Raw genomic sequence first — 13,250 nt, 5'->3', positions numbered from 1 at the left:
GCCCAAACATTGAAAGAATGATGAGGAGGTGGTCCATCATCAAACAAATTGAAACAGGTTACTTTGAGGAAAGTACAGAAACGGCATTCTGGGTTGTTTGAAAACATCTTCCAGAGAGGAAAAATCTGAAAACACCCGCTTGCCATTTTCATATAAGACAGCTGCATCGCGGTTTTATCAGAACCAATGACTTCACCGACCCGTCACTACACTGTCACTGTCATGTGACGAGAAGTGAGCTTGTCAGCAGACAATGATTTGCGAAAGTAATTCCACTTCTTGTATGTCTAGACAAGTCTTGGAAAGCGGAAAACGACGGACGTATGCTCATGCGTTATTTCTTCTTCTATGGTTTGGTGTGTCACGTGGTTACGTCCGCATGTGTTCACAGCACCCCATGTTGGTGTTCCCTGTGTATTACATTATTTTCTCCGAGTTATCCATTACTGTCTGAATGCAACTATTTACTAATCAGCATAGTGTGGATGAGAATTTTAGTCCAGCCTTTGGAAAGCCATTGTTGATAGTGGAGTTATTATATACCTGCTACCAGAATACAGTTTTGGTGAGACTAGTCATGTTTTTTGGCCTAGAGACAGTGCCACTGAGGAAAAGACAGGAAGCAGAACTGAAGGTAGCAGAGATGAGTATGCTGAGGTTCTCATTGGGAGTGACCAGGATGGATAGGATCAGGAACGTGTATATGTAATGTCCCACATGTTAGAGGCCTTGGAGATAAAGTCAGAGAGGCCAGACTGATATGGTTCGGACATGTCCAAAGGAGAGATAATGAATATATTGGTAGAAGGATGCTACGTTTAGAGCTGCCAGGTAGGAGGCATAGAGGAAGACCAAAGAGGAGGTTTATGGATGTAGTGAAGGAGGACATGAGGGTAGTAGGTGTGAGAGCGACAGATGCAGAAGACAGGGTTGGATGGAGGAGATAGATTTGCTGTGGAGACCCTTGAAGGGAAAAGCCCAAAAAGAAAGAAGAAGAAGACCAGAATACAGTTTTTATGTTTGCTTCTTTCTGTTTGCCAAGCTAAGTAGTTTTATGTTTAGCATTGTCTTCTTAAAATTGATGTACAGTACATATTGAACTGTGATTATCATGGAACAATACACATCTTGCCAAAGATGCCTAAAAAAATAGCAGGTCACTTTCATCTTAAGTAAATCGGTAAAAGTAAAAATTATTAACCAAAAAAATCCGCCAACATAATTACAAAATTCCACTTGCTCTTTTGACAGTCTAACATAGAAAGTGACTCTGCACAAAACCAAAACCTTTGAGTAAAAAATAAGCACTTTTGACCCCAATTTCAGGTAAATATCTTGTTTGGATTTTCCACGTTTAGTAGTGTAGTGATGTCATAAATCTATTTCATGTTGGAGAAACTTGTAATACTAATAATAGGCTACTACAATATTGTGTTCCACCATTACTGTTTTGATTGTGAGGTATTGTACACACATATTCATGCTATTGGTTTAGAAAACTTTCAAATTGTTGCATTCTAAAAACGCTGTTATTGTAACAACGTGTTTTCTATCCACTTTTTCCCCAAGAAACAGTTATTTCCACTAAGACTGAAGGTTTCAAATATCAGAATAGGAAGAGGTTCTTTTTTAAATGTTCCTGTTCAAGCTGCCCAATGTGTGTGTGTGCACTTCTCAAGCCTGATCCAACTTAGGTGTGATATTTGCCTTTGTGTGCGTGTTAAGACCATTGTGCCGTGAAGAAAAAACAATCTCAGTCTGCTGCTTGTGAGCGACAGGCACGCTTTGTGCGCACATGTGTGCACACCAGATGTGCTTAGAATTCTACAAAAAAAAAGAAAGAAAATCTACCTTGATGTTGGAGTGTTGTGATCAATATTTTGTGGAAGTGTCCTTGGGTGTGTTTGGTTCTGTCTGCATCTTCCATTCTGACAATTATGTTGGCATGTGCCATGTGCATGTACGTATATACTGTATTTACATACAGTATACATATTTATATACAGTATATACATACAGTTGGATGGTATGTGCATCAGTGCAGGCTGAGAGTGTGCTTGCATACACAGACCCTCTCGTAGTTGCTGTACACCACCTGTGTCTGAATCCTCCCTCTGGCCCTTTGTGGCTCCATATAGTCCCTTCCCAGGCTCACAGGGATTCAGGCTGTGGATGTCAGGGATATTCAGGCGCATGCAGATGAAAGCATAAATTCTTCAGCGAGTTATTAAAATAGCACTGCTCTTGTTACTATATCTGTCGCACATTCTTTGCCAGGCCTTTCTTATCAATGACTGTATTTGCCAGGCTGATGGATGTCAGTCAGCCATGGTGCATCCCAGCATCCCCCATATGTATTCTGATACAGTTGATCTTCTAAATCCATGCACTTTGGAATGAAAAACCGAAAGCGTCTGCATATCTCATGAGACTTCATTTCAGTGAGCATCTAAAGGATGAAATCAGCAATTCTGTTTGGCTTTTTCTTTGACTATTTATGATCACAGAAACAGGAAAAGTGAGATGACGCATGGAAATAAAGATGAATTGGAAATGTAATTAAACCTTATTGAAACAGTTCCCCGGATTCGATTCCCCCTTGGGCATCTCTGTGTGGAGTTTGCATGTTCTCCCCGTGCATGTGTGGGTTTTCTCCAGGTACTCAGGCTTCCTCCCACATTCCAAAAACATGCTAAGTTAATTGGTGACTCCAAAGTGTCCAAAGGTATGAATGTGAGTGTGAATGGTTGTTTGTTTATATGTGCCCTTGATTGGCTGGCAACCAGTCCAGGGTGTACCCGCTTCTCGCCCGAAGACAGCTGGAATAGGCTCCAGCACGCTGGCGCCCCTCGTGAGGATAAACGGTTATGAATGAATGAAAGAAAAAGTTCAGCATCTCTGTCATGGTTCAAGCCGTATTACTGTAAATTGACGGTAACAATGAAATAAGTATGATGAAAAAGTAGACATCTCCTGCACCACATCTGAAATACACGACACGATCAATATAAAGATGACTGTGTTTCAAACATTTATTTCCCAGTGGTTAACTTTTTACAACAATGGTGAAAAAAACATGATGTTTTTTTCACTTGTATGAAAAATTGGTAAAGGGTGTATCGCGTATCATGGCCACAGTTTGACTATGGAAAGGATTAACACAATTTCCATTATGTCCTATGGGAAAAATAGTTTTAAACTAGAGACTGTTGAAAACATTAAAATATGATGTTTGCAGCATGAATAGCATGAATGTATACTGTAGAACCATAATGATACACTATGACTGATCAGCCTCCAATTATTATGCGCCTGCTTGGTTCCAGATAGTTCCAAGCCATTGGTTTTAGGTATAATTCCTGACAACAGGTCTTTGGCTTCTGTTTAGAGAGAAAAGAGAACTGAAGAAAGATCGTAAATCCATCCAAATCAGACAAAACACTTTATTGGTTCCTTCTTTAAAAAAGTCCTACGTACTCCTACACACAAACACATTCTTGTAAATGTAGGAAAACTCAACTTTCAAAGACAAGAAAGACCAAAGAATGTCAAACGTTTGCTTCTCCAATCAGGTTCCGTTTTCTTTGTTTTCTGCTGTCTCACTTTGGCAAACAGATAAGAAGTGAATCTTAAACATTGTCCTATCTTTATCTAATGAGATAAAAACCGAGTTATACATTGTATGATTTTCTTTTAATCATACCCCCTCATGTCATCATCAACATTCTTTTTTACATTTATGGTTTTAAGGTTTCAAAGTGTATGTGTTAGTAATTTGCCAGTGTGTTCACGGGGGTTGCCGGTGTCATATCCCACAATGCAACGTGGAATTCCTTGAACATGTGGTGAGTCAGGAAAGAGGTGGTTGACCTGTGGCTTCCCATGAGCCCCTCGGGAGCAGCTTTGCTCTTGTTGCTGGAGAAATCCAGGGATCGTTGCAGAAACTGCTGCTGGTTGTGACTGGAATTGTAATCACTCTATATTTCTCCAAACTAAGAGCTTCCATTCTATCCCCCACTCCCTCTGGGAATTGTATTTGTGTGTCTTTTCATGCCTTTAATGTCTGTTTTAGTCGTCCTGGTATTCAACACAAACTGAGCGCATATCATCCATCGATTCTTACAAACTACTCACCATTTTGTACATCGCCATTTCACTAATACTTCTAATACTAACTGGATTCAACAACCCAAGTTTAAAGGCTTCCTTGAGTAGCCCAAGCCTATTGATAAAAGACTATTGATACCTACTGTTGCCGACTCTTTTCTAACATTCCAAGCTACAAAAGAAGTAATAAAAGTACATATGATTTGTTTCGATGTTATGAATAATAATAATACATTTTATTTGTATTGCACTTTACATTTGGGCAATCTTAAAGTGCTATAGAGTAAAAATAATGACGTTTATAAGCAAAGCAGGAGTATAGTATGAAGTCAGAATTTAAATTATACCTGTGCACAATATTTAAAAGATTTTTAAAAATAGGGGTTTCTAGGTGTCTTAAAAAGAACAAAAACAGTGTTTAGGACCCTTAGCTGGTCAGGGAGGGCATTCCACAGCCTTGGAGCCACGGAGGAGAAGCCCCGGTCGCTTATGGTTCGAAACAATCCAAACTACTGGATTGATATCGATATTGGCAATATCAGTATCGTACTGGAAGCGAAAAAGGTTGTATCGTGACCCTATCTACAGGTGCTTCGACCAAGTCTGGTGGATCTCTTAATTATCAGAGGCAACTTATGAACAGATCCAGCCAGTCAGTGAGGCCTCCGGGCACAAGGAAGCTCTGGGTCAGGGTCATAAGAGGCATGTGTCCCAGTGTCTTTATTGTGGCAGTGAAAGGGGCTGTGTTATGGCGGGGTGGGGATGGGAAGGGCCGTGCGTTAGCCCCACTGGTTGGGAAGCAATGGTGGGGTATGGAGCAAGTGGGGAACAGAGATGTTCGAATGGGAAGTGGACAGCTGCACAAGGGGGTGAATAGGAGGTCCCTTTGTGTCCTGCCAACAAAAATCTGTGACCAATTATCTCTGTCTGTCTCTCAAGGGGGAATTCTTAAATGCTTTAGGTGGGTGTACAGAGGGGATGCAGTTGTGGGAAAGAGGGGGAAAGGACCAAGGTGCAGTATTGTTTGAGGGAGGGCTTTTTTTATGTGTCAACGATTTTGTTTTCCTGAGAACTTTTTAAAAACGTACTTTTGTTCAGCTTATTCCCACTCCTTTTTGGACATGTAGAATTGTGCAAGTGTAAACATGTGGTGTTACCCAATGTACGTAACTTGTTAACTACAACCATAACAAATAAATAATTTTTCACTATTAAAACCAACTGGAGCAAAAGCACAGCCAATTTAATGTGTGGGTTTTTTTTTTTTGCATGTGTATATATTTATTTTTAAGCACAGGAAAATAACAATTTGTCCCGCAATTGCTGAGTTAGGAGGCTTGCCTGTAACTTTCCCCCTCCCACCCAACTGAGTGCTTCCTATTTGTGTGGTTAGATATCCAGCTATGTGAAAAGTGTGTCCGACTGAGCAGAGGGGGTGGGAGTAGTTGGGGAGAGAGGGGAAGTTGGGCTCATGAACGTCTTGCGAGCCATGTGTTTGGCATTAAAGGGCTAATTACACTTTTAAAAGCTGCATGTTTACCACAGAGAAAAGTCTCGTTAGGTGTATTTTACTGTCTCCTCTGAAATTTTTCATCCTTGACAAGCTCAATTGACATTATCATAATTACGAAAGTAGCTGCCTCTTAATCGCCCCGACCGCTATTTCACCATTATAAGTGTCTACAACGGAAGTCACTAATGGCTGACTGCTCTTCTTTTGTGTGTGCATCAGAAGACCGGATGCAGGATACAAGACACTTGCCTACTCATAATGGCAACCCATAAAAAGAACATTAACACCAGTACCTCTTATAATCATTTCTTCTTGATGGGGTGCAGTAATCAACACAGGGGAATAAATGGAAAGGCATTTCTTGTTGTTGGGTCTGCAGTTAATGGCAACAATCTGGTAAAAACACAAACTTTTTTTCTCAAGGATTTTTCTTTCAAATAGAGGCGATCTAGACCAAAGAACCAAAGTTTCTGTTTGCTTGTTCACTGTCAGAACTAAAAATCTATTCAATTTGCCTTTCACATAAGTGAAGCATATATAACATGCTTGAAAAATATATTTTTCTTCATTTTTGTCAAGCTGCTACACCCCAGTTGAAGACCGTTTCCAGTCCTCCCACAGAAACCGTAACCGTTATCAGTGTTTGCATTTTTAGGGTCCAAAACGCTGTTGTCATGTTGTCAACAGTCAAAACAACATTAAAGTCAATACTTGGTTAGTGCGTAGGCCACATAGCTAGGAGACTCGGGTTCGATTCCCGACTCAGGCATCTCTTTGTGGAGTTTGTATGTTCTCCCCGTGGTTTTTCTCTGGGTACTTCAGTTTCCTCCCACATTCCAAAAACATGTTAGGTTAATTGATGACTCCAAATTGTCCATAGCTATGAATGAGAGTGTGAATGTTTTTTTGTCTATATGTGTCCTGTGATTGGCTGGCAACCAGTCCAGGGTGTACCCCGCCTCTCGCCCAACCATTGTGAGGATAAGCGGTACAGAAAATGAATGAATGAATGATTGAATGACTGCTTTCATTGATTTTCAGCGTGCCATAAAAATGGACAGGCATTAGGGTCCTCTGCATGTAGGCAACTATGTGAATGTGTTACTAAAAAGCCAACAAAAAAGCAAGAATTTGTTCATTCTTTAGCGCTCTGAAATCTCTCAATATCGGGGACGTCTTGCACATCAGTTCCTTCAACTTCATAGGGCACATTTTTCCTGAAAATATTGGTTACATTCAAAAACACAACAAGCATTTGACTTCAGGTTCTTGTGTCATTCTGTTTCTACAATCATTTTAGGGTTTTTGAACGTTCTTCCTTTGGGATTTGTGCCCTTTTTATAGTGCTCTTGTGCCTTTTTATCGATATTATTTTGTCATAAAACAATGTTCTATCTATACAGAGGAGGCATCCTGCCTGAGGCATACTAGCAAAATATAGCACATCTTTAAATAAACTTCAAGTATGTAAAGTTTGAATGCAGACAAAGACAAAATGAAGATAACTGCAGTAACTATTGAAAACAATAGTACTTGGCTTGTGTGGACATGGCCTAAATCTAAAATAGTGGTGCAAAGGCATGTTTTGAACTCTGGGTGTGTTATTGCAAAGGTATAGAATAACCAACCATGACTGCTGACCCCCCAGCCGCCTCTCCCTTCCAGTCCCACTTGGTTGCTAGTAGCGATGATTTGTGTTGATCTTTTCTTGTCAAAGCAAAAAAAACTGTCTAAAGACTTGCAGAGTATTATTTACAGTGGTCAAGAATTGTCATGACATGTAAAAACGCTTTTCACCATAGAGGTTATACTTCTGGGCCTTTGGAGAGAAAGGAAGTCCTAATCAATCCATCATCAGGCAGCAGGAGGTTTGGCATTGTTTTGCATTTCTTGAGTTTGTTTCTTCCTGGGATTTTTCTCCTCTTGACAGGGGGTGCTAAGAGAGCACACCAGCCGTTGAAAGAGCAGCCAAATTCTTTACAAAGACTCCTCCGTCCCTCTTTTGTTCAAAGTTTGTGTTTATTGGATGGCTTTTCCTCACCTTGAACTTTTTTTCTTTTTGTAAATAAGTGCAACCAAGGAAGCCACACTGTCAGGACAAGTCTGCGGGACCACTGTCTTATTGGCCACCCGTGTGTCACTTGAGACTGGATTGACTCTATCAGTAGGAATTACTGAAGCCACTTGCTTAAATTGGTTACAGTATGTGGTCAAGTTCTGTTGTCATCATGTCGGGCTGTAGTAGCATGTGGGCTTTTTTATTAGCTTTTTGCAATTACCCATGTCATGTGGTTTCTGCCAGAGTGCATGGAAAATGTTTAGAGGAGGAAGAATTATTGGCACATGAGATTGAATGACTTAATGGTCCCTTTATACTACAGTATTTCAAAATCTAGTCTCAGAGATTCCGCAAGTGTGGATACGCCAAAATCTTGAACTTGATTTTAAAAGTTATTTTGCTAAGTCTGCAGAGAACATAGCAATTTGTGTGTCTGTAGCTTTAATGCTAATGAGCTGTGTTTGTCCATGACTGTGGCTCCAACAAGCTCTGTTGTCCACTTTACATAAAATATACACTGTAACTGTATTTGCTCAATGTCATATAGATTAAGGAGTGGGACAAGCGAACACAAACTAGCATAGCTACCAGCATCGTCTATCCTTGTCTTACTAGCATCCCATGCTGGTAGGCTACTCCACCACAACAGCAGACACCAAAAGGTGGGAGGTGGGGGAAGTGGAAGTGGCAGCACCCTGCTGGAAAACCAGCATAGACCAGCATATGTTTTGTGCATATGTTGTGTTTTGTATAGTCTCCAGACCAGCATACCAGCACGAAAACACAATGTATGCTGGTCTTGCTGGTCTTCTGGTCTCAAGACCAGCATGCCAACACGAAAACACAATGTAGGCTGGTATGCTGGTCTATGCTGGTAGCTGGTCTATGCTGTTTTTTTTCAGCAGGGCATAAAAAGCACAATTTGCCAAATAGGAATAAATAAACCTAAAAGTGAAGACAGTCCTCAGTTCAGCTACCCTCCCACCCCCCCAATTTTAACATTTGAGCAAATGAAGTGATATTTTTTGTATTAAAAGACAAGGGAAAAACTAAATCTGAAACACTGCTAGGACTACGTTAAAAAGCCATAGCATTTCAGTATGTGGAATCAAACTATGGAATGGATTGAGTAAGGACCTCAAACAATGCACAACGATGAGCCAATTCAAGAAACAACACAAGCAGTTGATGTTTGCTAAATACAAGGATGAAGAATCTTGAACCATTCATCATGTGCTATAAGTATCACTATATTGACAGTTACTATGGTACCCATTATGTCATTGTATGGCCATATCTCTTCGTACTTCGGTAGGTGACAAAAAATTCTATTAAATACATTTTTTTAAATTAAATTAAATTTTAATTTAAATACTTAAATTATATTACAAAGGCAGGAAGTGAACAAATGTAACAGTTACTGATTGTAAAAGTACCAGATGGAGGGGTAGGATTTAATAAGCTTTGCTTCTTCCTACTCCTTTTGGACATGTGGAACTGAGAATTGATTATGTGATGCACTCAATTGTAATCTGATGCATGTTCAAATGAAATAAAACCATTAGCATTACCATTACCAAATTGGCACTGGTCCCTTTTCCTATAGGAACTCTATTTGTCTTGTATAACAGTTCTATGAAAATAGCCTCATGTCTATAGCTCAGTGTGTGTCAGGGTCAGGCATGGGTCCTCCATCCGTTTCATTGTTATAGTAGAAATCAGCATGGGGGTGCTCACAATGGAGCTTTTGGGGTTAACAGATCCTCTCCTCACAGTGAGAGATTCACAAATAAGTCCCTTTCTTCCGAAACAGTGGGGATGAACGTGGAAATGGAGGCTACCTGTTGCATGAAACAGCTCAGGCATTACGCATGCTGCTCTGCCACCCTCAGGGGAAGAAAAGTGCAAGCTGCTGATGGAGACTTGGCTTTGGAAGCGAGCACATCTGGCATATGTTGTGTGGAACCTTTTTTTTCTTTCTAACATGTGCAGATGGTCATGAATTGCCTTCTTAAAAATTTCTGGAAAAAAATAATAGCATAAAATAAGACCAAAGTGGGATTTATTCCTTCTGGTTTCTGGAGATGGAGAACCATATTGGAGGTGAAATTTGACGAACAAGCAACAAAAACCCAGCAGAGGTTAAAGAATAACATTTAGTTTGTCCGGTTGTTCTCTGAAGAAGTTATGTAACCAGGTCCAAACAGGTGATGTATGCGTAGGTAGTAACTCTAAGCTGAGGCCTGGCACTTGTTGACATTGGCCTCACGAATGGTCTGCAGAAGACTCGGTGTGAGTGCGTGCAGTCCAAACACCGCTTTTTTTTTGTTTTATTTCCCAAGTTTCTGACACACAAACTCTTGGGTCTTCCTGCCGACATAACTGTGCGTGATATGGACACTGGGCACAAATGTGACAAAATACAGCAAACAAGTGTGATTTGTAAACGGTACTGAGTGTAGGACAAACAAACTTTCTTTCTACGTTGGCCTCTGTGCGCTTGGACCTTTTCTGGCAGAGCTTTGTTGTTGACTCACCAGGCTGCACCTTGCCAGCTATTCATACCTTCCTCCCACTCTCGTTTTATTTCTCCAGCAAATCAGTCATTTCGCCAGCTAGCCACAGCTAGTCCACTCAACTGGGAAAATGGACCCCAACAAAAACGACACAGATTAGAAATTCAATCAAAGGAAGATTCCATTTTAGAAAGGAGTCACACAAATCTGAGCTTGAAGAGCAGAGAATTCTGTAAAGGAGGAATTCACATGCAGCATCATGGTCTAAACCAGGGGTCGGCAACCCACAGCTCCGGAGCCGCATGTGGCTCTTCAGCCTCTTTGTTGTAGCTCACTTTACAATGCTCAAATATTTTCACCCGAGTTGTGAAAATGCACGTCTTTGTAATAAGTTTTAAAAAATCCAACTTTGTGTCAGACCATGAATGCATCCTGGCGAATGAGCCGTGGTGATTGGTTGAGCACAAGGATGAGCATACAGGATGCTATTCAGTTCTCCCTCACACAGGTAAACATGGAGGAAAAAAAATAATACTTCCCCAGAGCTATTTGACATTTCGAAACAATAAATGAGAGATCATTTAGCATTTGTTTGCGCAAGAGTAAACAAATTAGGTAAGTTTACAGTAATTTACACATACATTTATAAGATAAGATAAGATAAGATATGCCTTTATTCGTCCCTCAGTGGGGAAATTTGCATTGCACAGCAGCAAGAGTACAGAATCAGTTAAGCAGTACAAAATACACAATATAGAAAAATAAACAATATAAACAACCCAAGTATTAACAAAATCAACCGTTTTTCCCAGAGTTATGTAACTTTATCTCCAATATTAGCAAGAGTACTTCATCAACTCGTCTTTTCTTATTTGAACTACTTTGATACCCCAAAATTCCCTCTATGTTTGACGACCAAAACCGTGGGAGACTCCTAATTGGCTCTGCATGTGAACTCATCACAGCTGTTGGTTGCCAGCTAAAAGAAACAGGCTGTCAATTCACTGTGTTACCCATTTCTTCTGGCGACAGGTAGTGAGGTTTAACCTAGATGATACCATGATAACCCAAGTAGTTGGCATCCGTTACACATGCACACTAACTGCACTTCTATTTGTTGTATTCTCTTCTTTTACTTTATAAGATATTGTTTTAAATGTTCTGTTTCTTTAGTGGGCAAGGGGGTAAAATGGCTATTTTCATAGTAAAGGTTGCCGACCCCGGTCTAAACTAAAAGCTGCAGCTCCGTCTGTTCCTTACACACCAACAGTGATTCAGCAATGTTACTAGCAGAAAATTAGCCATTAAATGTTGTGCTGATGCTTGCAGTTATATACAACAAAATATCTTGACAATAAAGAACTGAACGGCACAAAATGTTCCTAGGATCAGAACAACTATGGTACACACATGAGGTTGTATTTCATACAGGAAGTCTTTAAAAGTGATGTTTATGCTGGTTTCACTCATGAATTTACTGTCCGTCTTTGATTTTCCTGCCAACTTCCGGTATTTTTTAATAAGTTGCATTGATAATTTTATAGCCTGTGTGCGATCATGAAGTCATTGTCTTCAGATCTTCGCATCAAAACAAGAAAGCACTGCAAATCCAGACGTGCAATGACTTTTCATGTTCAGTGGTAGAGGCATTGATGAGGATAGTAATGCATCAATGACACAGGATTTGCTCAATCATCCACCCCTCCGGAGGATCATGGAAGACTCCCTCGTCCTTGACAATGCAGGGCTGAAGCTGCTGTTTGGAATGCAATCTGCCCACCATCTGCAGGCAGGCCTCCTTCCACGGCTCTGTTTGATATTCAAACAAACACCTGTCAAAAGTCCGTGTCTCATCCCTCACAGGAGTCTCAATTTCTTTCTTTTGCAACAACAAAGGAGGTAAATGTGGGTTTTTATTTCCACCACCTGTGCAGGAGTTAAATATAGATTTTATTGGAAGACTCTGAGGACTAATTCTGCTTTCCACTAAAACGTTAGAGGATAATAAGCCATTCAGTCTGTGTCTGCACAATGCAGGATTAATTTTTTTTTTATTTTTTCCATCTGATCAGTCAGAGTGTCTGATTGAACGCGTATGTGCAACCATGCTGTAATGTCGCCAAGTGATTTGGAGGATCTCTTATGCTTTGTTAAAAGGGTCTATCCCTGTACCACTTTTCCATGCTGACACTCCCTGCTGTTATCTTTACCCCCTTCCCTCACTCACACTGAGATGAAGGCCCGACTGTTGGAATAGCGGACCGCTGTTTGGCAGCCATCCAGGCCTCACATCTGCCCAGCTGCTGTTGCTCTACAGTATTTCACCAACAGGATTGCTTCAGTTGTCAGACCACTTCAGGGTCGAGAAATGTGTTTTTCTGGGAGCAGTAATGATGGACTCTTGCACAGATGTCCAGTGTGAGTGACCAATTGGGCTGAGGTATTTCTGAAGGCACTGAGAATGATTTCATCCAATGTCATCTATCATGTAGGCTGTCACTGCTAATATCTCTGCATGATGGATACAAACACCATTCAGGGGGACCATCAGATCACAGGCTATAATTTTTTGAAAGGACAAAAAAAATACATAATCCAGAAGAAAACAACCAGAGACAAGGATATGTATACGGAGTATACTCGAACTATGCTCTTGCCACATCCAATATGGTGGTGACATCGACGTATTATTCAGCAATCAATGCGGTGTCTATGTCACCCTGCGCATCAACCGACTCATCAAACCTGTGAGCCCACGTCAGGCTTACGATTCACTTGAGTCAATGTGGGCAAACTCTCTGACTGAATTAATGTGAATTAGGCAAGTTAACACTGCCCACTTTGGCGATAAAATTATTGTCTCTACTACAACATCGCGGAAAAAATGGAAAAAATAATCTGTGGTGACTAACAATATAGTTAAGACATTCAATATAGTTAAGCACTTCCTTTTCCGTGCTTGTGCGTGTCTACCCCTTGTGCACTACTCCTCATTCACATGATCGATGTTGGAACAGATTGAAATGCCGATAATTGTTAAGAGCAAAACATTTAT

General features: G+C 40.5%; 1 long non-coding RNA gene across 1 annotated transcript in view; it reads left to right on the top strand.

The window, feature by feature from the left end:
- Window positions 1-13,250, top strand: part of LOC131129893 (uncharacterized) — a 42,887-nt gene that overhangs the window by 17,240 nt on the left and 12,397 nt on the right. The window lies entirely within an intron of this gene.

This window comes from Doryrhamphus excisus, chromosome 5, assembly GCF_030265055.1.
Source record: "Doryrhamphus excisus isolate RoL2022-K1 chromosome 5, RoL_Dexc_1.0, whole genome shotgun sequence".
In the NCBI taxonomy this organism is placed as follows: domain Eukaryota; kingdom Metazoa; phylum Chordata; class Actinopteri; order Syngnathiformes; family Syngnathidae; genus Doryrhamphus; species Doryrhamphus excisus.
Note: the sequence above shows the minus strand (reverse complement) of the source record. Positions and strands in the feature narration are given on the sequence as shown.